Here is a 25,642-nt window from a genome sequence, read left to right as displayed (position 1 = left end):
AGACACTTGAAAGATTTTTGTAAATAATAATTTTCATTTAAAATTAATAAATTGCAGTGTTTCTATATGGTGAAATGAGAATTTTTAAACCAGTGTAGAGTGTGTGTGTATATACAGATATGTATGTATATACAGATATATACATATATGTGTATATATCTGTATATACACACATACATATATACATATATATACATATCTGTATATACACACACATACATGCATATATACATATATACGTATACACACACTTCATATATACTTTTTATATTAAAATTATTTCACGTATTATTTTGTAAAATTTAATCAAACTTCTTTTAAGACAATCTAGTCTACAATATTTGCATAAGATAGACATAGAACACTTCATCCTTATCAAACTCATAATGAACTTTTCTTTTTTAAAAAACATTAGTGTACATTCATCTTACAAAGGAGTTTCAGGCTGAACTTCCATACACATATATACTGTAGTCTGGTAAAATTCAAATTTATCACTTATAAGTCTCTTGAGAAATTATAGTCATGTTCTTATCCCACGTGATCCTTAGGCTGCAGTTCTTCGTGATTTCTATCATTTTTCAATAACTTAAAATGTTTCATTAGTCACATTTGACAACAAAGGTGTAAAACATTTTTTTCCTGTTTTTTCTTTTGGTGTTCACTTAAAATTCATAATGGCCTAAAGAACTTCCTGTCCTGAGTTACCATTTTCATTTCTTTCCACCAATATATTTCTTTTACCAAATCCCTGAGGATTCCCATATTTCCTTTACACATCTCCATTCCAGACACTTCACACACATCAAACAGTTGAGCTCTTGCTAGCAAAGAAGAGACAATTTATTTATATGCTCTTTTCTGCCAGCACGGCTTATAATTCTTGGGTGCTAAAAATACGAACTGACGGAAGGGTTAAGCATTGACTGAGGTGAACATTATTTAACAATTTGCTGTGTAATTTTGGACTAGTCACTGAAATTTTTTTTACATGATTTGAAAGTAATAGCTTTGGTTTACTTGTGATAATATACAAAATAAACCTCTTTTTAATGAGAAAAATGACCATATTGAACACATCAAAATTTTAAGTCTCTGATATAAAAATATTCAGTACCAGGGCTTGAACTCAGAGCGTATACTTGCTTGCCTTCCATATTAGAGGGGCACTCTACCACTTGAACCTTGCCTCTAGTCTGTGTTTTTGCTAGGTATTTTAAACTTCTTTGCCCTTGAAATGCTATGCTCTGGCTCTCCATCTCCTGAGTAGTTAGGATTACAGTTGAGTCAAATTTCTCATTCAATAATCTAAGCTTAAATTACATAAGGCATAATTCTGAAGGTAGTTATGGAAGAGAATATTTACATTTTAGGGCAGGAAGTTTTGAAAATATTCCTGTGCATGAGATCTGTTAGTCAAGCAATTTTCTTTGATAGGCATTTCTTGCAAACCTGCTGCGTGTGATAGCATTTGCTTTGTGAGGGCCACAGGAAGGAAAAGGTGATCCCTGAATGGAGAGGTGGAAAGGCGTTCATTGAGAACAAAGCTCAGTGTAAAGCTTAAGGAGGCATGCCAGCAGACAGCACCACAGACACATCAGTCACCCACCCTGAGAATCTCGGAGAAAGAGGTGTCCTTGTGGGCATGGATTTAACCAACTCCCTGAAGATGAGTCACCAGGCCTTGAAGGACAGGCACACAGACATTTAATTCTAGATTGGCAAAGATAGGTTTTCAGTTGGTAGGAACAGAGGCAGAAAGGAGGCAGATGTATGGAAATAGGAAACCTACTTATAAAATAAAGAACTCTCTGTAATGCAAACTGAAGAGCCAAAATACATAAAGGCATTTTGAAGATTCTGAAATACCACCAAAGAATCAGGATTTTGTTCAGAATCAAGAGGATAGTGTTTTTCTCAAGATGAAATGGATTTATTTCCATCACACTTTTTCCTTTACTGTGACATGACCAGGTCACTCCTTTCCTTCAGTTTATTAATCTCAATTAATAGAGTTAAAGTAAATGTAATTAAATGTTTTCTGGGTTTTGATGAGAAGCAGCATAAACCCTACCAGCCTGATAAAAATAAACAGACCACATACGTGGCAGGTGGGTAATGACAAAATGGACTTGTGGGCCGGTCAGCCGGCTTAGTGACTTCTTGTGTGTTTCCTGTACTAACTCCGTGGCCTTCTCGAGGCTTGCTTCTCTCTGCGGATGGCAGTAGCTCTGCCTGTTTCGGAGAGGAGACAGACAGTAGGTCTGGAAACCAACTCTTCCTTAATTTCTCTGGGCATAGGTGTTGTATTTTTGTGTGAATGTACATGGGTCTTCTCACTCTAATGTTCCAAATACAAAGACAATGTCCTTCTTGCCAGAGCTCGGGATATTCACCTATGTTTGCTGGTAACTGAATGCTTTCTATTTGGGTTTTTAATTTTTCTTGGTCTTTGTTCTATGTGCATATATTACATGTGATTATCTCTTTTTGGTCATTTTTTCCCTTGAAAAAGAAGTCTTTATTTTTCCTTTACAAAGCTATTTAGATCACAGATTTTATTTAAAAGTATTCTTTTATGACAGTAAAATGGTCTAGACCACTTGAATATTTTACTCATCTATTTTTTCCACTTTAACATGTTTTACTCTTTTTAAAAAAACTCATCTTTTAGAAGTAGTTGGTGCTGCCAGTAAGGTGTACAATGCTTAATTGTGAAAATAAATTGAACTTAAGATCTTTTAGAAAGTGTTGGATTTTTAGAGCAAAAAATTAAAATTATTTTTTCTCAGTGTATGGACATTTTATGGTTGTTTTTTCCATTAAGCACTACTTATTTTTTTCTGATTTTTCTGTGTTTTGCCTTTATCTTGGCTACTTGAGCAACACGCATTTTGAAGCAAATACATTTTATTGTTTACTTTGGTGAATCATGCCACTCCAAATAGTATGTCCTTCATGTCTATGCAAGCTATTAACCTGTTCTTCAAATATTTATCTACTGATTTTCATAGTGTTACAGAAGGTAAAAGAGAAAGAAGTACCAAAAACAAGTCTTGCATATGAGAATGGGCTCCATTAGAAATAAAAACGTGATTAGATTCCCCTGAGTGTGGGGATGTCTGACAAAGCGGGGAAAAGAAAAGTCGGCAACCAGAAAAGCAGACTGAAACCAGCTAGTTTAGTTGTCCAGTGAGGACATGATCAAGCACATATCCAGATCCTATCCCAAGGTACTAAAATGATCCCTGGAGTTGATGTGTTGCTGAAACAAAGCTATCTTTTCTGAATCGACTTTTGTTGTAAGCGTTGTGAAGTGCCAGGGACCCCAAATTAGCAGGTTGTTGCTGGAGTATTGATGTAAAGGAAAGAAATGATGTAGTGTTCTCATTTATTATTCTTACTGCTCCCTTAGACTTTCTGTGTGATCAGATGTCTACTACGTTACAGAACTTAACAGATGCTGACAAAGTTAAAAGAATTATCAGGATGTATATTTGCTCTGAACCACCAGTCTCAAATGTTAATTTTTATTTGGTTACTGCTTGCATTTGACTATTGGTTGTCTATCCCACACTGATCGCATTTTACAGAAGCAATTGTTTTATCATTAGATTTTTTTCTCTCTACTCACTAGAAGAGTTGTTTTTTTTTTTTTTAATTTGATAAGGAGGAAAGAAAATACAAATAGAAACATGTATCTTCTGGTTAGTCTTTTTTTCTGGGTAGCATAGGCATGATTTAAGGACTGATGTGCAGACAGGCACTGTTTTGTGTAATGTAATCATCATAACCGTTCCCCTAACCGTTCTCCTATTAGGGCTCGATGTTTCTGTGTGGCTTAAGAACTCCGCCTGGCCTTTTAGGAGCCCTGGAGGCTCCTCCTCAGCGACTGCAGCAGTTCCTGCGCTTGCGATGGAGGCCCAGGGCTGCCAGGCTTTGAGTAGGTTTCCATCACTTCTGCACGCATGCCTTCTGATCTGCTTATTCTGCCCCAAACAATATTCTCAGGTATTTTCATGTTTTTCCTGCCAGGAGATCAAACATGTTTTGGTCATTTTAATCAATTACCTAGATTTTTAAGTTAAATCATCTTAATTTAAATTGTCTCAATGCACAGCACTCCAAATAACAGAAGGGTGCTGGCAGTGAGAACCTCACAGGAGGTGTCCACCCCTCAGTGCCACGGAGACGGGGGCTCTCAGGAAGTCAGGCCCTCCTGGAACTGGGCAAAGCAGGCTGAGGGATTGGACTGAACTTGACAGTGAGGATGAAATGAATGATTGGTGTGAGCTGTCTTTTCCTCGTGGAGATGAAGGAAAGTTGTGTATACAAGAAGAAATTGTGAAGAAATTTATTGTTAATTTATTTAAAGTTTAAGATGCATTGACTGGCTAAATTTTGCAACATTTACATTTTTATCACACTTCACACTGTAACACTGCTAGATACAAACCAAGCACAAAACCCAACAGTTACTTAGCTCTGTGGAAATACAGATGGTTGGTTTTGTTTTCATTTCTTTAATTACATAATATTTCCCAACACTTCCAAAAAAGTTAAAACTTTTACACACAAAATCTAGGACATATATTACTTGGTCATCTATTTTCAAATAAGACAAATGGAAAAGTTGTGACCAAAGATGTATCCTAGTGTATGTGTTGGTTCACCCTGGTTGGACCTCACAAACAGCATTGTGAGACAAAAATTTTCCTTTTGTAACTGAAATAAGTCACAAACCTAGTTATTTCTTATCACATTATTTTAATTCAAAACTTAGCAAAATAGGTAAAATGTCATATTTATTTGATACCAAAAGTATCCTAAATAATTCAATAGAAAACTGAATAATAGTAGATACTTCTTGTTTTGTTACAAAGATACAAATAATTAATCAACTAATCTTTTTGGGTTAAAAGACTTTTAAATCAAACCTGATAACCATTGTCTTTTTCTTTTTTGCATTGTATACATAAACTTATTTGTTAAATGACAAAAAATTCAACACATAACCTAAAAATTAAGGAACTTGAACAAAATGTGTGGTTTGGGAGGGGTGGATGAGAAGGTTAAAAGGGGTGACATTGATCAAGAAGCACTGTAGTCATAAACTTCTCAGTTGAATGGCATTTTTTTGTTTTCATAAAAAAGGGTTATTCTGTCTGGAATATTTTCCAAAACTAGATTAAAAATAGACACGTTTAATTCTGTAAATTCATCTGCTAACATGAGTAATAATAATGTAGTATAAGTAAAGATTTAAGAAAAACTTTAGAAAGCTTCTTACAGAGGATTTGAATGTAATCAACCATCTAAAAGGTGTTTTCCAGCTTCTTAGGTCACTGGCTGTTTTTTGTCTGGGAGCATGCTATTACTTCCTTTGGTGCTCTTCTCTTCTCTTTATCATTTTTATCTTAAGACACCATGCTTTCAGCCAGTTCCTTGGAACAAGAGCTCTGGATTTTCAATAGGAAATGCTAGCGAGCTGCAGAAAGGACCCGTGTTCTTGTTGTTTCCTTCCCCCCCGCCCCCACCACTTGAAAACTCATGCTGCTGTTCATTGTATTTTATCTGCTTCCATAGAAAACATTAAAAATAAAAATGAAATTGAAGACTTCCTTTTGAGATAAAAGGGAAACTGTGCAGGTAGCAGACGCAGAGACAGTAGCTGGGCCACAAGCATTCCAGAGTTCCCCACTGACAGGACACATTCTGGTGTTCTGTAGGCCTAGCTGCTCAGCAGGATAGATGGGCAGATGATGACTTACCCCTGAGCACCAAATCCAGACACAGGACACTTAGCACTGCCTTCATATCGGGGTCTTTGTGTTAAATGGATGGCCCAAATGAATCAGCAGTATCCCATGAAACATGTATGGTTTTCCCAAACTTCCAGGAGGAAGTTTGGTTCTGCGAAGACAATTCATGTTACAAAAAAGTGTTTCAAATCTCAGAGTATGTAGAAAACATGTTTTTAGGGCTCAAATAAATTCCATATATCCATATGGATTATTCTCAGTGGGTTGGGAGGATTGCTAGAGGAGGACATATGTATCATTTGTTTGGTTTCACAGGTCTAAGGCTCTAATGAGAACAGTTACGTGGGTGTTTCCAGTGGCAGAAATAGGATGGGCATTTGGACACTTGGGGCTATTTTTCCTCACATGCCGTATAAAGGGGGAAAGACATTGGAGGAAATAGCAGAACTTATAGACTGATACAGTCTGAAAGAGAAAAATACCATCTGCCTGCCAGGACCAAAGCCATGCCTACTGTATATATGTCTGGGTGTTTTTGTTTTTGTTTTACTGTAAAGCGATGAAACTGTTCAGAGGCTGAAAGCATATCTGAGAGTGTAGGGAAAACTGTGGAACTAAAAATTCATAAAACTACTACACATTGGAAGTACACTTTGTTACATGTAAGACAGATTTTCATACTTCAGATATTTGGTAAAATTTGTCATACATTAGTCTAAGTTTTCTACAAAATGCAAAGTTTAAAGGTTTACAAACAAACTAAAAATCTACAGGGATAAAAATAACCAAAGAAGTATTGAGTTTGTACAAAAATAAAACATAAAAAAGAATAGAGTTCAATCTAGCCCAGGCTGTTTGCTATTTGCAATCTATGCAGCAAGATGATAGTCTTACAGTATCCATTATTTAAGTGTTTTACTGACACTTATACTAAATTGCATGTTTAGGTACGCATTCACTGATCTTTTGGGATTAAATAAAACGGATGATTAAAGATTCTACGCGCTTTGTATCAACATTTCCTTAGTCACATCATTTTAAAAGAGATGTGGTATTACAGAGTTTCAAAAAATTAAACATCATATCAGTTCAGTATGTTTACCATTTTCAGGCTTAAAGTATTTTTGGGTTTTACTATATTTATCTTACTGGCAACCACTACTATCATCATCATCATCTTCAACTTAGAAGATGAACTGAATCTCTAAAGAGAAAGACATGAAATGTTACTAAGTGTGAGCTACTCTCCTCAGATCAAGCTCTGGGTTCTCACTTATCCAGTGAGAACACAGAAAAGGTCAGATTATGAACCTCTTGGGGTCTTGAATATCCAGTGTGACAAATTATAGTTTGCAAAGTTTTTTTTTTACTATCAAAAGACATTTTAAAGGCATTTTCTCGTTTCAGGATCTCCCTGTATAATTTGTGTATTTGAAACAGTGTTTCTGTTCAGTATGTCTCTTCTCCAAGGTCTTCAACTCCTTCACTTTAAGAAATAGCTCCAGCCTTCCCACTTCGCTAGCCTTTTCCTTCTGACACAATATGTATGTATTCAAATGACAAGTTTTAAAGCATTAGCCTTCTTGTCGTCATCTTGTTTGTACTGAAGGTACCCCTCGCATCTACCCTTCACCACAGGCCTATCTGCTTACCCATCATCCCTTGACTGGGCGTCCACCACAGGCTTAAGCCATGGCACGGCTGAGCAGTCAGTGGACGTGGGCTCGAGAAGCCTTTGGTGGTAGTTCTTTCCAAAATGATTGCCCTCAGAAAGTGTGCTTTTATTAAGTTTATTCACTGGTCCATTCATTTATCACTCAGCACCTCACACCCACTAGACAGGTATTCCTCCTATAAATGGGTGTGAGTTGAGATATTTGTGCTGTATTTTTGCTGCAATGAAAAAAAGCAAAATAACAAATAGCACCCCTACTTTCAGAATTCAGCACAACAAGAGGTCCTAGTGACAGTGGATATTTATACATGAAGATTTCATAATTTAATTTGGAAGAGTCTGCTAGATAATTTAATCATTATTTGTCTGTGGCACTAAGGTTTGAGCTAAGAATGAGCTCTCTACCACGTCTTCCACACTACTGACCTATTGTGCTTTAGTTTTTTTTCAGGTAGATCTGGCATTTTCACTCAAGCTGTTCTACCTACCAGATGGCTGGGATGGCAGGTGTGTACAACCATACCTGGCCTGGATAATATCTCCTTCTCAACATGCATACCCCTCTTCAAATCTACCAGTTTTACTTTTTATTTAATTTATTAAATACACAATGTCTGAACACTCACATTGTGCATATACAATGAGTAAGTAATAAACACAGATTTACAATGGAAGAATACTTAATGACCGGCTTTGATACTGGAGACACTCGTGCTGAAAGCATGTGTGTATGTAGAAAATGTGTGTTTTAATGTGAGGAAGAACATTGTGGTTGCAGGGATAAAATACAAATTGTAAATTGCATAAGATAGATTTTTTCAGTCTTTTAAGAGCTTCTAGGTATATAAAATTAAGTTTCATCAATTGACAGTAATTAATACAGGAAAAGCTAACCAAGAATTTCAGCCAGGTGAGCATAAAAATAACTTGTTATTAATAGGATCAACTGTTCAGCTCTTGAGTGTATGAAATTTTACCCTAATAATTGAATTTGATATTCAGAATGCCTTAAAAGTGATAAAAGCCATGGCCCATAGTGACATTTTCTTAGCTCACTAAACAGTTGCACAAGGACCCTGGCACATGTGCATACATTTTGCAGTTCCAGGTGCGTCGTAAACAGTTGTTTTCTGCTTCAATAGTACTTGAAAGAGCACAGCTTACACTCTGGGTTGAGTTAACCTTACTTAGCATGAAGAGGGCTGTGCACCATTGAGGGCCTTGAGTAGTCTCTCCCCACGTTGGTGGACAGGGCTTCCTGCCATCACAGCTGAGCCTTAAGGGGGCGGATAGCAAGTCAGACAGTGGTGGCACTTTTCAGGTAAAATGCAAGGTGACCCCAAATACCAAATGAACACAGAATTTACAATCTGCCTACATAGGCTCAGGCACCACTGTATAGTACCTAAGACAAGACAAGAGAGTCTACAAAGGGAAGTCTTAGACCCAGCTGGTTGCAGCCCAGTGGTTTACCCATCATTCCAGAGAGGCATAAGGTGCTCCCTCCAACTCTGAAGACAAACAAAAACAAAACTATCAATCCTGAAAAGATTTTATATCCATCAGTTCAGTAATTATCTCATACTAAACCTACATAATCAAAATCTGACCGGGATCCTGCTTTAAGAATCTTCATACTGATTAGACATAAATGTCAATATGTTGCATAAATTGCTAAATAGGAGATGGCTACAAATGAGTCGTATCTTGCAGTGTGTGCATTTATCATCATCTTTGTAAGTTTTAATGCAGCTCATGAAGTGAGTTTTCAACTCTCAGGGATTCTGTGTTCAGCAGCTTTAGTAGCAAAGCAGTTCTGACCAAGGAGTGATAGACTGTGAAACTCCGTATCATTTAGATAAGAACTCAAGAGGAATTTAATCCACTGGAATGAGTCCAGTCATTGTGGCATTAGTTACATCTTAAGCCTGCGTCTTGGGCAAAGTGGAATGTTCTGCCACAATTCATGAGATGTGGACATCCTACCATTTCCTTGGTTTGCTTTTAATGGCAAAGCTGAACTAAAAAGCCATGGCAATGTCCTCTGACCACACTCATAATTTCAGCTGGAGTGATGAGTTGTTTAATGTTCTGTTGGAGGCTCTGCTGTTTCCTCCAGCAATTCCCTCCACCTTGGCAGAAGAGATTTGGGAAGGCCAGGGTAGCGAGTGACATGCCTGTTCTGTGCAGTAGGGCAGGGGGCACCTCCCTGGACCCCAAATTCAGTGTGTTAGTCCATGCCTTTGACATCTGGATTTTTTGGTAATTGACTTGTGATGGATTTAAATGTTTAAGGGGACCTAAGTGGCCAGTTTCTTTTCTGTGTTTGCAGATTCACCTGAGCTAGGTAGAGAGGTTAAAACAGAAAAGTTTTCAATTTTTTAAAGTAGATAAACACAGACTGAAAATAACTTTCTGAAAATAACTTTCTATATTTTGTAACATCTCTATAACTGATTATTTTCACATTTAAAAAAGAAGAAAAGAACTTTCTTGTTCTATTTTATTTCCTAAGAATGGATGATTGTGTGAGCCCAGTGGATGGTGACAGTATTTTGCCACGATTTTTTTCCTCTGATAACAACTTTTTGTTTTATAGCAAACAGCCATTAATTTAAAACTTGTAAATTGGAAATCTGGGTCCATTGTAGTAGAGTTAGTAGAAATACATTCTTTGAGAATGTGATTACCTCAGTAATTCTTAAGTGTTGAGAATTACATCCAAGCAAAATGGTTCTTTGATGAAATGCATTGATTGACAGTTTATGAGAAAGTAAAACAGAAAGAGAACCTGAGAATATGTGCACTAGATAATACAAGTAGGAAAAATAGAGCATTTAATGCACATTTTATGTAGGAGAATGAAGATATAAATAAAAAATAAATGTACAATGAATTATTTGAAATATGTGGACTTTTAAAATTCAGTTTTGTAGAGGGGGCACAGTCTTTATTTAGCTCAGATATTGAATTTGCAAAAGAAACATCTTTCATTAGCTATTTCAAATAGAATATGACAGAGTATAAAAAAGCCAGCTATAGCCAGGAGCCAGTCAGTGGCTCACGCCTGTAATTCTAGCTACTCAGGAGGCTGAGGTCTGAGGATCACGGTTCAAAGCCAGCCCGGAAAGAAAAGTCTGTGAGACTCTTATCTCCAATAAAGGACTAGAAAACCGGAAGTGGCACTGTGGCTCAAGTGGTAGAACGCTCTCTTTGAGCTGAAGAGCTGAGGGATAGCGCCCAGGCCCTGAGTTCAAGCCCCATGGCTGACAAAAAAAAAAGAAAGAAAGAAAGAAAGAAAAGCCAGCTATAAAGACTAAAGAAAGGTTTGTTTTGTTTTTTATTTTTCTTTTTTGTGCTGGTCCCAGGGCTAGAACTCTCAAGGTGTGCACAGTGTCTCTGAGGCTTTGTTTTGTTTTGTTTTTTTCTTTCTCAAGGATAGAGTTCTACCACTGACGCCATAAATCCACTTGGGCTTTTTTTTGGGGGGAAGGGGGAAGATGTAGAAATTGATTGGATATGAGTCTCATGACCAGGCTGGCTCTAAACCATGATCCTTAGATCTCAGCCTCCTGACTAGCTAGGATTACAGCCATGAGCAAATGGTGCCCAGCTAAGAAAATACATCTACATGGATATGTACATTAAAGTCAGCCTTGTGTGAAAAGTAGGCTCTTTGATAATGAACTAATGTATTTTGAAGTGTTAGAGTTCGTACTATCAGTGATATAGCATATATGCAGTTAATTTAGTGGCTTCTCAGAGTTTAGGATTTTTCATTTCCTTCTCATGAAATATAGTCATAGCTAGATCCCCCAAATATTCAGCATAACAATTGTTAATATCATACATATGTATATTAATCTGAGATGTAGGCACATGCATGATGCCTTTGCATATATATGCATGCTCATTTGTATATGAGTATGGATATTTATATTCACTTATAATGTATAGTGTGTTTTACTTCTGAGTTATGCCTTCAGTTCAGAATTACATGATTTACCATGGCCAAACATTATAGGAGGATGAAATAAACTATCCCCTAAAACATGAATAAAATAGCAATTTACCTATTCAACTATATTCGTGGAAGCTTTTAAAAGAAGACATTATTTTCATTTTTTCTTTTGCATCACTTCACTTTTACTAGTTACAAGACAGATCTCTTTACAATGTATTTTACAAAAAAATCAAACCCACACACTTTTAATTGGACAGCTTTGTTTTCATTCTGGGATCTGGGATCAGTGAAGTTGGTCTCGGAGGAGAAGAAGCAAAGAACTGAATCATTAATGTCTTCTAAACATTTCTCCCTTTTGAGACTCATTTAATTTTCAATATTGGTAATGACTATAGTCAGTAGTAGTATACCTAAAAGTACAATGTGCATTTGCAATAGTCAGCATATCATTCATAAAATTTCCTGTGGTGATTTCATTTAGCATTCCAAAAATCGCCAAGGGGAGTTCCATTACCAGGAACGAGCCTAGCTCATTTCTGCAAATTTATTTTACGCCCACAGTCAGCAGCAGGTATTGATCGCCCATGGAGTTGCGAGCGTTGTGCGTGTATTGTGAGAAGTCATTCCATAGGAAGCAAAATATTTGCTTGGAGAGTCACTCTCTTACCATCTAATGAAGGAGAGAAGGAACACTTTATTCAGATGATGAGCTATCACTCCAGCCATCCATTTCCTCTTAGTCATTAACATGTTTAACTTTACTGTGCTCTAGCCTTTTCCTCTTTAAAGCATTGGCGTTTTTATAAATATTCATGGAAGTTTATGCCTTTCAAATTGACTGCAGACAGATAATCCATGACAGAATTATATCAAGAATGGGCCGGTGTTGGTGGCTCATGCCTGTAATCCTAGCTAATCAGGAGGCTGAGATCTGAGGATCTCGATTCAAAGCCAGCCTGGGCAGGAAAGCCCATGAGACCCTTCAATAAACCACTAGAAAACCAGACATGGTGCTGTGGCTCAAGCAGTGGAGTGCTTGCCTTGAGCTGAAGAGTGCAGGGACAGCAGCCAGGCCCAGAGTTCAAGCCCAACGACTGATAAAAAAAAAGAAAGGCAGACAATTCATCTCTGCCAGGAATTAGGAAAACCAATGGTAAAAGTAGCATCTGCCTGTGCTCAGTAAAGAAAACACAATAAAACAAGGCATAGAGTCTGGCAAGAGTCCTCATAGAACAATACAAAAGGGGCAGCAAAGCTAGTGGATATGTGCTTATCCATATGAATGAAGAACATTTCAATATTAATCATGCAGAGATTGAGAAAGAGAGCTCTTGAAAAGTATTGTTACAAATTTTAATGTGTTAAGTAGCTAAGAACATTTTGGGAAATAAAAGTGCCTAAGCTCTTATCTTGGATACCTATCCAGTGGTTTCATATTGCATGGGTTAACTTGCATGAAAGAAAACCGTTTGATATATGAACCTAGGATGAATTTAGGGGAAATTTTCCCAAATTAAGCTGAAGAAAAACCCTCTGTGATTCTGTCTTTGAATTCCTTCAATGTCCTATGAAGTTGCTGCCTTAGCCCATCTTTTGATTCTGAAAATTCTGTGTGTACATGCATATCAAATTTCATCAAATTCCCATCTTACACAATAAATGCTCTACACAGAAATAACATACGTAGGAGACACTTAGATTTTGTTTTAAATGACTATTCTTCTGTAACCTCACCTTCCTCCATGTTCACATGCATTCAGTGGTCAGTAAGGGTTTTTTTTTAATCTCTTGTATTCTTTCTTATTTAAGTAGTTACACAAAGGAGTTGCCATTTTACAAAGCAGTTTATGAATGCAATATATCTTGATAATATCATTCCTTTCAACTTTCTCACCCATCCCTACCTTACTTCAGTCTTCTTACCCTTAGTCTTCTTAATTTTTAAGGATTCATGACTACACTTTCCCCTTGACTCCACCTCACCCCTTTCCAGAACCTACCTTCTGGTGAGTTTGAATTTGTACAAAAAGTTTAAAAGCCCATTTAGCTGTGTAGCAAGTTCTATTTCTGGATTATGGTCTTTCATGTAAAAAATAAAAGAAATCTTTAATCTTAGAATTTAAGTAGATTCAATCTGCTTCCTAAAGTTTCTAAAGTTTGCATTGCATCAAACTATTTGTTGAAGTCAAATCCAATCTATTTTTATAGGAAAGAAGGTAGAAAATAACTAAAACAACAGGTCATATCAAACATGTATATTTTCCCCCAAATCCTTTTAGGGCTTATGCAAATTGGAGTCTTTAAATTTGGGTTGTTTCATTGTTTCTCTGGGTTTTTTGGTTTTCTTTTTTAAATTTCTCCTAGTACTGGGGTCTTACCTCTGTCTTGTTTGGCCTTTGAAATATTTTTGCTACAAGGAAATTTCTCTATTCCAGAGAATAAGAGAGATTCCAGATTTACTTGAGATATAACTGGACTTTGGTGGTAAATCTTAATGTTCTACATGGATAATTTTTTTTTGGGGGGGGGATCCGGTAGTGGGGCCTGAGTGCTGTCCCTCAGCTCTTCAGCTCAAGGCTAGCGCTCTACCACTTGAGCCACAGCGCCACTTCCGCCTTTTTTGTTTTTGCTTATGTAGTACTGAGGAATCGAACCCAGGGCCTCATGCTTGCAAGGCAAGCACTCTACCACTGAGCCACCTTCCCAGCCCATACATGGATAATTTTAAGACAAATCCATTTTATATTCTAAACAGGAAGGAGATCTATGTAATGCTAATTACTAATAATGCCAATTGGAAACAGACCATTTTTCTGAATTTCTACGTTTTGTAGGTTATGAAAACAGCTCAGTCAATAAGTATTCATCTATAGTGTGCATTGGGCTTTGTTTACAACATTGAACTCAATGTGGAGTTTATCAATTTGTGTTGATCCCCGAAGAGTTTTGTATTCTCTTTTTTAGGAACTGTTTTTTTTCATAAACTCTATGGTACCTATTTACATACTTTCAGTATCCTAGCTCTTATTCAGTGGACTCATTCGTTTTGTAAACCTGTATGGCTCTTGTTCCTGCTTTCTTTCCAGTTGAAGAGCCTTTATGCACAGGCCCCTCAGCTCAGTCTGTTCTGGCTCATGGTTGGAATTGGAGTGAGTCTTGCCCTGAAGGAATCTTTCCAAGCTCGCTGTTGGCTGAGTCATTTGTGCCCTTAGGCACTGGATCCCTCAGACTGCGTTGCTCCGCGACTCTCCTTTAGTTGCCGCTTCAAGGCTTGAGTGCTTTCACCCTCTGATGTTCTCTTTTTGGTTTCTGTGCTGGGTTTTCAAGGCCTAGTAGTGTCCGACAGTTTCTCATCAGAGCATTTTCCTGCTACATGCCTCGTTACATGGAGGTGTCTGCTTGTTCCACTGGGCTGATGCTCCCTAAGAATCTCTTCTATTCATTTTATCTCAAGCCTCAGATTTACTTAGTGGTAAACCATGATGTAATGTCTGTGTATACACATTCATAATCACACATCTCACCAAAATAGCGCTGTGTGTGTATACACACTTACATAATGAACCATCTCAGCAAATACCTCTTGTGTGTATATGTCTGTGTATATCCGATTGCATAACCATCTCACCAAATGCCTGTTTTCTTCTGGAGCAAATTGTTTGCACACCTGCGTCATCATTTCACTAGCCAAGGTATTGGAAATAAATAAAAGATGCGTTCTTGTTTCACTGTGCAGATAAATGAGCTTATTGGGAAGGCATTCAGGCAGCCCATAGAAATAGATACAGCCGAGAATTGTGCTCACAACAATAAAGCCTAGGTCAGTGAAGCCAGTGGAAATCAGGTACCTGGAAACAGCCGTGCTAGCCTCAATGAAGCTGGCTGGCTCAGGAATCGTCAGTGAAGACTAGGCACTGATGCCTCCCTCAGAGCAGTAGCCAGCGGCTGTTGGACACCTTCTCCCCACTGAAATCACTGTGAAGAGATTCCCTTTTCAATCATGAGTCTTAAATTCTAGATCCAGTGTTCCAAGTGAGAGCATTAGATTGGCTGAACTAGTTTAATCTCTCTAGGTCTAGCTGCCAGGATCAAGGCACAGACAAAACGCCAGCCTTCTGGCTCCTATGGAGGAAACCATGGTTGGTAGCCATTCCCCAGCCATTCCAGACACACAGTACACATCTGAACACAAGATGTGATCCAGATTCTGTTTCCAAGGAATCGTGGAATCATGGAGAATATCTGCAGGGTTGATACACAGACAACCAAGATCTTACATGTGCACCTGTGGGCTTTGATTTTTTAGTTTGACTCTCTGTGTTTCAGTGTTCCTGCTCAACATTCTTCTCTTGGTGCTAGAAGAAGAGGTAAATTATGGACACTACCTTCAGGTCAGATCTCAGCTTATCACTTACCTGACAAGCAGGAGCAGTCAGGAGAAACAGTTTCATCTGGTGAAGATACCTTAAATTATGCAGTCTTTGGGATAGAGGGTTCTATTGCCTTTGAAACGCTTGAAAGATTTCATATAATACTACATACTCTTAAGGTTTCTTCAGTGAGTCTAATCTGTTTTTCCTGAGATTTTTCCATAAAAATAATTTATTTCTTCCAATTTTTTGGTTTTTCATGTTTCTGAACTACGTGTACTTTAAAGTTAATCTAGAAAACATATCATACAATTTTATTTTTCCCATAAACTTGTTAAAAGACTAGCTTTATATGATAGGCTATCATTTTCTTATTCCAAGATTTTAAATACCTCAGTTTGTCCTAGGAAGCCTTTAGGAACAGGCAGGCAGTGCATCTAGATAGAACAAAAGCCCTTTTCTCATACGACAGCCTGGTGACTGAAGCCTGTCCAGAAGATGGATTCCTGATTCAGTTACACAAATCAGTCATGTACTTCACTGAACATAGTTTTTAAGCAGAACTTTTACTTATGATCTATGTCTTCATTCAGTAAACATTCAAGTGCCTGTTCTGTGCCAGATTAAATAATGTATTGTACAACAACAGGGAGAGCAAAGCATGGTGGTACCAGTCCTGTAACCCCAGCTTGCAGGAGGCTGAAGAAGGAAGATCATGAGTTCCAAGTGTAGCCAGGTCTACACAGTGACTCCCTGTCTTAAAAAATAGGAAAGGAAAGAAAAAAAGCAAAAATTTACATTGTACTTTATCTTGTATCTAGTGGGGCTATTAGACATATGTCTGTACATATGTCTACATAGGTATACATGTGAACATAGTCATAGTGCTTAAGTAGTAGAGAAATGATTGGGTAAAATTGGGGAAGGTAAAAGAAAAAGGGTTGAAATTCTACCTAGGATGACCAAAGAACTTGATACTTAATTATGAGAAAGAATCTACACCAATAGAAGAAGAACTATGTGGTAAAGGAAACAAGGTACATAGGCAGTGATTCAGAAATCTTCCTATTTTTGCTAAGATCATAGAGGCAGCAAGTTTGATGAAGTAAATGTCAGAATTAGGTGTAAGGGTTGTGAATGCGATGGAAGCAGAAGAAATCGTGGACATGGGCCAAGTGGTAGAGCAACTGCCTAGAAGGAAGTCTTAGAAATTGTTAGAAAGACTGGGTTTGCTCTAAAATGGCAAGTCCAGGAGGGCTTTGAGGATGGGAGATTGTGCTCTAGCATTGACTAAGCAAACTCTATTCCTGTGTGGGTCTTAGGTGGACATATAAACCTGCATAATACTCTGAAGGTTGCCAAAACACTTGAGCGGCAAAATAATGTTGACTCTGCTAGCTGGTGGCATGCAGCTGGTTAGTTTCTTGGATGTATTCTGGAAGCAGTGCTGCAGGCTTTGGGTACACTGTCTGTTTTAGATGTGAGAGGAAGGATTGCTAATGAGCGCAGTTTCCATTCTCACATACAAAATAGTGGCTTTCTCTTCATGGAAAGGATGTGCCAGGAAGGAGAAGCATCAGTGGAAACTCAGTGTTTGATACAGGAAGGTAAGCTTTAGCTATCTATAATTATATAATTTTACATAAATTACATATAGATATATAATAAAGTTTTTATATATACACTTTTCTATAAATTGTATATGTATCATGTATAAAGATATATATGTGTAATAGATGAAATTCATGGAAGATGACTGGGTATATGTGCATATATAATCTAAGTGTCATAGCACATACAAGATGGAGTTGCATCTTATTACTTCACACATAACCTCAGTACAAGTTTTTTTTTCCTTACATTTTTAGAGTCAAGGACGTCATGGTTTGTAGATCTGAGTAGCTGAGCTGCACACAAACAGCGTGTTTCACGTAGAATTGGACCTTTGCTGTTGAAGAAGCAGGGCATCCACCTGCACCTCACCATCCTCTTTCCCTTCTCCCCTCCCCACACCTCAGTTCCTGCTGTGTGCCTTCTCACCTTGATTCCTCCCCTCCTAGCACCTGCTCTGTTTATCTGCTCAAAGTCTGTCCTCATTGTATACATCACAGTTTGGCACAATTCCAGTCCTGTGAGCTGGCAGGCAAGGACTCTGTAAGAACGACCAACATGGCACAGAACGCAGGTGGAGAATGAGTTCAAGACTCCAGACAGGGCTAAATGATGAGAGCTCAGTGGAGGATGGGGAGAAGTGCTGGCTAAGGATGAGCCATTTATAATTTTATGCATGTATGCAGATTCTCACTTAAGAATAGGATCAATTATTTGGTTTTCTTTACTTTTTCAGTTAAATTACGAAAATTTTCCTTCAATTAACTGAAGAAAACAAAAACAAATGCATACATTTTACTTTCTCTGATTTTTAAAAAGCAAAGTAATACCTAGCTTCCCAGTCCTCTGTTATCTTACCGATTAACTGTCTTACTCTAATTGTTGTTATAATGCTTAAGCATTTAGAAAACAATTAATTAAATAGCATTTCATGTGATTCTAATGGAAGTAATTGTAATGAAGAAATACAAACATAGATTACTAAATGTCACACAGTAAATGAAATCCACACTGTCTGGCCCCTGGTCAGTTTTTATGATGATGAAATTCTTTGGCAAATTATTATTACAGCAATTTAGAATTTATACTTAGAATACTGAAGATGATAGAGGGAAATATCCTGCTGATCTTTATTTAGACCAGTACTTTCATATCCTTCACTGTGCATGGATCTTCCCTGTGAAGTTCTTTGTCTCGCTGTCTTTGGTAAAGAAAGGTCAGCCCAAAAAGTGAATAAAAATAACTATTAGAACAAAAACATTTATATTAATTTTCTGTAGTGACCTTACACATGTATATCCTGCAAAAAGTATTTTTCTAAGTAAATGTATATGCATTTAAATAAACTATACATTGTATCACTGTTATATTTGTTATATATGCTATCTAGACATATGGTATATAGACCATATGTATACATGGTATATATGTATGGTAACTATATATATATATATAGTATATGGTATATATGTATGATATATTGGACTGTACTCAATGGATGAGGGGTGAAGAAAATTTCTGCAACTGCCTTGTTACTTTTCTTTCAAATTCTGTTTCTAATGTATCATTTCATTAGCTGGTATAAGTTCCTTACATATAATATCAAGCGCATTATCACTCACAATTTACCAAACATTTAATGCAATGCATGCAGTGTACTTGAACATACGCATACGCATAACACACACAAAAAAATATTGTAGTTCGTGTTGTTTATCCAGGTTCATGGATATTTTGAATGAGAAAAATCTAGGAATGGAGCTAATGCTCATTTAATGGTAGCCCTGGGAAGAGTGAGTTTGCCTTCTTCCTCTCCCTTTCTCTTACTCCCTCTGTCTACTTCAGCATTTGGGGCTAAGTGTCAGGAATATTAATTTTAAGACATGTTAGTAGAAAGACTAGTAGGATTTCTTTATTAAGTTAGAAGGTCAGATTAATACATTTTCCTTAAGTTTCCTTGTCTTTCTTAATCACAGATGCTAGATGCAAGCTAGTACTTTGCCAGGCCCTGCTCAGCACAGAGGGAGACTGACTGTATGACCGGTGGGTGTGGCGACTTAGTGTCCACCACTGGATTTCAGGAGGTGCCCAGAGCAATGTGTATGCAGGGCATGATGAATTTATTTCAGTCACTCTTGGCTCTAGCCCACAGGTTATGCAATCTGAAAACATCTGTAGACTCCTTTCTTCTCATTAAAAATGAGCTTTAAGAATTCACACACTTGTACATTATCATTAAAAGCACTAGAAGAGTTCTTACTGCCAAGTTGCATTGACTTTCCTGTAACATCCTGTTTGCAATATATGTTCAGAGTTTCCAGTCCCTCCATTAATATTTCTATTAATAATCTATACACTGTTTAATGGCTTTTCATTAATAATATTACATGTGTCAGTTTCAGTCGATTTACATTCTTTTCTCAATAAGGCATTATACATTTATTGAAGCTTTCTTTTGTCCATATAGGATATATAAACCTAAAGATAATTCTAGTAAGATTACTGCTGTTATACAAATACAACTTATGATCATAACAGTTGCTCATGAATTTACCTAACTTTCAGAAATCAGTGGTTTATAAAACATAAGCTTAAATTCACATGTAAAATTCAAAGGAAAGTTTGCCACAAGAAATTTCTGTAGACCAGCTATTGGTTATGAAATAAGGGGGAAAAGACCCTAAATAACAAAAGCAAATCTGAAACTAGGTAGTATACCATAAAATTGTAACAGTGTATTTGAAGCAAAATATAATAAGACAAGTGGAAATATTTGAGAGAAATTATGCAACCTTAAGTATATATAAAAATAAAATGTGCATTATTTGAAAATGTTTTTCCTCTTACAATCTGGATGTTTATTGGCTTTAGAAAGGCCACCTAGTTCAGAACTAAAACCATATGAGACTAAAGCTATCATAGTGACTATGATCTTGCTCTGATTAATAATTAATTGGCTTATAACCAGGCCTGTCAGTGTTAAGATGATGTGGTCATAGAAGATTGGATTAGTTACAGACAGGAAGGAAAAAAATGAGCTTGATGTATGGATTTTTTTTCACTACACAGAAGCAGCACAAGTAGTTTACTCAGGGACATAGAGGAGAGAAAAGTAGAATATCCGTGTGCAGTGTTTGAAATTTTGCATTTGTTATTCAAAACTGTGTAACCAGTAAAGCTAGGCCTTTCTGCCCCACATTAAGATGTATTTTCAAGTAGTATTATATTGAAAAGATACACATCTGGCTCAAAAGCTCTTTGAAGTACTCTGTCTTTGCTGAAGGCTTTTGAAGAGAAAGCAAGCAGGGCATGGTGCTGCACAGGTGTGTGAAAATGTCCTCTGCTCCTCTTCTCTCAGTGCCTGAACAGTAGCACCATGGCCTTCACACCCAGTCAGGTCTCTCTTCCAGACTGCCACTCTCTGGACAGCTCTCCTTCCACAGAATTATAACCTGCTTTAAATTCTGAGATTTACATATATTTTAACTATATTTCGGTAAATGGAAGTCTGGGTAGATACTCTAAATTATCTATCCACCGCTATAGAGCAGAGATCCAGGGCCAGTGGCCAGGAAGTTCTCCTCCAGTGGCTGGGGGCAAGGGGAAGGCTGTGTGTCGCCACAGTTTTATCCAGATGTGATGTCACGTGCAAATACAGGAAGGCACAGTGGACCTAGTAATGAAAAACAAGTCTACTACTTCATTTCATATGCCTAGAATTGTGCCTATCCTAACCAAGACAAAAGTAAATTAACAAGGTCTCCAGTGTCTTCAGATTTGTAAACAGTTTTTAGAAATCAGTTGAGTGAGCTGCCTGGCAGGTGAATACAGGTTTGGTGTGGGAATGTAGTGTATGGTGACCTATGTGACTGTACCAATTAGGATGTCCTGAAATGTGAACTACCCATACTGATATGAAGGACATGGCATAGAAATATAATTACTTCACCATGATAATTCATTACACGTGGAAATCAGCTTTTGGCTAGATGGGCTGAACTATATCACCTATTGTTGGTTTAGAGCAGTGACTAGGGACACTTGCGTGCCTTTTTGAGGGGTCTGGAGTAAAGGCTAACAACAAGGTATCTCATTTATCTCTGTGCTTTCAGCCTTTGGGAGATGAGATAAGGAAGCCATCACCTGTTTACAGGCAGACACCACTACCATGATGAACGTGTCTGCGCTGAGTGCAGCGGGAATCAGACATGGAGCTTTAAGACAAAAGAAACAGCTACCAAGTAAGGACAGTAAGCTGGAGCTGGTGCTGAAGGAGTCAAGCACCTGCCTAACAAGCTCTAGACTATGAGTTCAAACCTTAGTCCTACCCAGATCATGTCTCTTTAGCCTTAGACAGGCCTTTATCCTACTTTTAGGATTTTGGGGTGAAAAATAGCTGCTTTTAAAAAGCATTTTGGAGGGGCTGGGAAGGTGGCTCAGTGGTAGAGCGCTTGCCTTGCATGCCTGAGGCCCTGGGTTCGAGTCCTCAGCACCACATAAACAAATAGAAAAAAGCTGGAAGTGGCTCTCTGGCTCAAGTGGTAGAGTGCTAGCCTTGAGCTGAAGAGCTGAGGGACAGCGCCCAGACCCAGAGTTCAAGCCCCACGACCGACAAAAAAAAAATAAGCATTTTGGAGACATATCTCATAAATGTGGTAGCATTGGTGTGTGCGTGTGTGTGTGTGTATGCGTGTTGTTGTTGATTTCTCTATTGAATTATGGGGCATAGAGAATGGTTGATCTGCACAAAGTGAGAGGTGACCTCTGTGTGTGTGCCTTTATCTCCTCTCACCATCCAAACCAAGCCTGCTTCTTGCCACTTTTTAGCATTCACTTGAATTTTAACCCATAGTTCAAAATTAAATTCGCTTAAAACTATTACAGATTTTGATAACATATTGTATCTCCTTTTCAGAATATTAAAAAAATACTTTTGCTGGATGTCAGTGGCTCATGTGTGTAATCCTAGCTAGGGAGGCTGAGATTAGACAGGAAAGTCCTTGAGACTCATCTCCAACTAACCACCAAAAAGCCAGAAATGGAACTGCTGCTCAAGTGGTAGAACATTAGTCTTGAGCAAAATAGCTCAGGCCAGCATCCAGACCCTGAGTTCAAGTCCCAGAACCAGCAGACACACTCAAAACATGTTTTCATGGTCTGAATGTGTGACTTAGTGGTGTTGAACTACTTAATATTTGTGAAAAAAAAGACAAAACATTATTTTCTTGAAAAACACAAAGAATGTGGTATTATCTACTTATATTTGTAAGTAGACATTTTATAAAAGGAATGCTATTTTCATTAAAATTTATATCATAGCATTTGTGAAGGATCTTTTTCATTTCTAAATTTATATTCAAATGATGTAATGAGTTAGTGTTAACTTGGTAATATTGAAATTTACGTGTTTCACAAAAACTAAAAATGTATTCTCATAGTTTAAAGAAATAAAATTTCCATTGTAATATTTAGAACTTAATAGTAATTTCCTAGTAAAGAAAATGTTTGCTTTTAAGTTCACTTTCAAAAATGAAAACGTTAGAATAGTAGAACTAATAAAAATACCTTATTACATTATTAGAACATAATAAAATAAAACAATAATGCTAATACCAAACTATGCCAGTTTTCCAATGAATTTCCTGTTAGAGTCTGTTTCCCATTATAGATGAAAATAAAATTGCAAAGTAATTATGTATATTTAGATTCATAATAATCATAAAGAAGGTACAAATCAAAAAAATAAAAGCATGTTTTAGTACCATATCAAATTGATAACTCTCCTCAGGAGGATAAAAAAGGGAGAAGTCTTGAGGGCCAATGGCAAATAAGTTACAAATACCAGAGAATATTTATTTTTAATAGAATATGCTTTTATTGTTACTAGGATGTTGTGCAGAGGGCTTACCATTTCCTAATTCATGTAATGGATATACTTCTGTTGGGACGGTGTCGCTCCTTCCCCCGCTCCCTCCTGTGCCACAGTGTCTGCTGCACACCATGATTGCGTCTCTTCACCTTTCCTCCCTCCATTTCTGTGTCTCCTCTTTGGCACCACCACCAAAAGAGACTGAAACAGACCAAATCTAAAAGCAAAAACAAGTAATACCAACACCACTAACAAAAACAAAAACAAAACCACATTTCCATGTCCTTAAACACCAGAGACTCTTAAACCTACCTCTTAGTTGTAGAATGCAAAATCATTTCAGGGGAATTTCTGATCTCTTTGCTCATACCAGGGCTTGAACCTCAGGTCTTGGCTTTGCTCAACTTCCCTGCTTGGCTGAAACTCTTATTGATTGAACCCCACTTCCAGCCCAACTTTTTTCTGGTTATTTTGGAGATAGAATCATCTCACAGACTTCCCTACCAGGGCTGACTTCAAACCTGTACCCTCCTGAGCAGCCAGGATTACAGACAAGAGTCATTGGCACCGGGCTCTGAATTTCTATCTCTTCATGTTTTGTTATGCAAATGATAGAAGTATTTATCTACTGGTTACTCTTTAGACTTGCAGGAAATCAGAGTCTCTTGGTTCTCCAGAGCAGAGGCTGGAGCCCATGTGGTGGAGGGCTTTGTTGGGTGGGGAGGCGTGGGCCTAAAATGTCCATTTTCAGTCAGTAGTCAGAAAATTAGGTGTATGAATTTCCCCCTCAGAATTGACTTCCCAGGAATTTCTTGTAGCTTATTACTCTGACATCTATACTTAACATGAAGTAGGCTTAGGGTCAGAGGGAAGAAAGGGGCATACGAATCAGAGCTGAGTAATCAGGAAAAAAGAGCAGGTGAAGGGTAACTTAAAGAGAATCTCTAACTGCTTCATTTTTCCTTGAGCTCTCAGCATCGCGATTAGATTGCTGGACGTCTGGGTTTGGCCCTTGCGTGGCTATCATTGTGACTCTGCTGTGTCTCAGTCAGCCCCTCCACAGAAAGGGAATGTGGAGCAGAGAAACGGATGTTTCTGTGCATTTATCCCTCATTGCCCACTCCCACATCTGATGCATCTCAGGCATTGAGTCAGTGTATGTTTTAAAAAGCACAACTTAAACAACTTCAGTAACTTGAAAATGGTGTTTCTTATGCATGTGTTTCTTATTCGATGACGACTTGTCTTCAGGAAATCTTCCTGAAACCTGCAAACTCACCAGTTTGGCAGGCCCCACTCATGCCAGTGCTTCCCTTACTGCGTGGAATAGTATTCAGGTGGAACCCTCGGGCTCCTTCCTGGCTTTAGCAGGGAAGCATTTAATTAGCCACTTAACTTCCTTCGGTGCAAGGGACAGCACTCCCTCTTCTGCTAATGAGGCTCTCCCTGCCAGTCAGCCACACTGGTTTTTGTCCTCGGGCTGCCTCTCCACACCTGGAGAGCTGGTGAGCTAGCAGCTGGCGGAGCCCTGGGTTTCCACTGGGCGTGAGAATGGCTCTCTTCCCCCCCAACCCCCCAGCTCCAGGCAGGGTCTTCCACTAGCTGCAACTCCAGAATCTCTGCTATCCTGAGCTTCTTACTTTTTTTAAGTTTTTTTAATTTTTACAATAAAAAGGGTTACAGAAGGGTTAGTTACATGAGCAAGATAATGAGAGAATTTCATCAAGCATTGTTAGCTCCACCTTTCTGTTTTTCCTAGCAACCCTTCCCTCCCACCTCCACAACTACCCCCCACACCTAAATTGTAAAGTTCGTTTTTCAACATAGTGTCTTGTACATCTCATTGTTACAATGGGTCAACCTGTATTCCCATTTAAACATTTTGTTTTTTTCCCTTCCCCTCCCCAAATTAGAGAAGTGTATATACAAGATGCAGGGCACCGACATCAAACACAGTGAAAACGGGCTATACTGTGGGGGAGGAACATACAAAGCAACAAAAAAAAAAACACATGGTACGTTATACATACATTAGAAACAATAGCAAGAGAGAAAAAAACCACTTGTGTCCCTCTCTTGGAGTTCATTTCGCTTACCATCATCTTATCCTTTTGACCTTTTCTGCTTGTCTGGGCTTCTTACTTTCTGAGGAATGAAATTTCCCATCGTGCTCCTCACTCTGCTCTCAGTGTTCCTCCTTCTTACGAGATCTGCATAAAAGGGAGCTTGCTTCATTGCTAAGTTTCTTTTGAATATTTTGAGTTGTATTTAAGAGTAATTGTACATGGTTTCTTTTCATTAATAAAATTACAATCAGTACACAAAAACTGAAATATAAAGTGAAGAAAAACATCTCAAGTCTTTATCTCCCAGACAGAATCATTTCCAGCA

The sequence above is a fragment of the Dipodomys spectabilis genome, unplaced genomic scaffold (genome assembly GCF_019054845.1).
Source record: "Dipodomys spectabilis isolate Male_0828 unplaced genomic scaffold, ASM1905484v1 ptg000076l, whole genome shotgun sequence".
Classification (NCBI taxonomy): Eukaryota; Metazoa; Chordata; class Mammalia; order Rodentia; family Heteromyidae; genus Dipodomys; species Dipodomys spectabilis.
The sequence above is the reverse complement of the archived record's forward strand: the minus strand, read 5'-3'. Positions refer to the sequence as shown.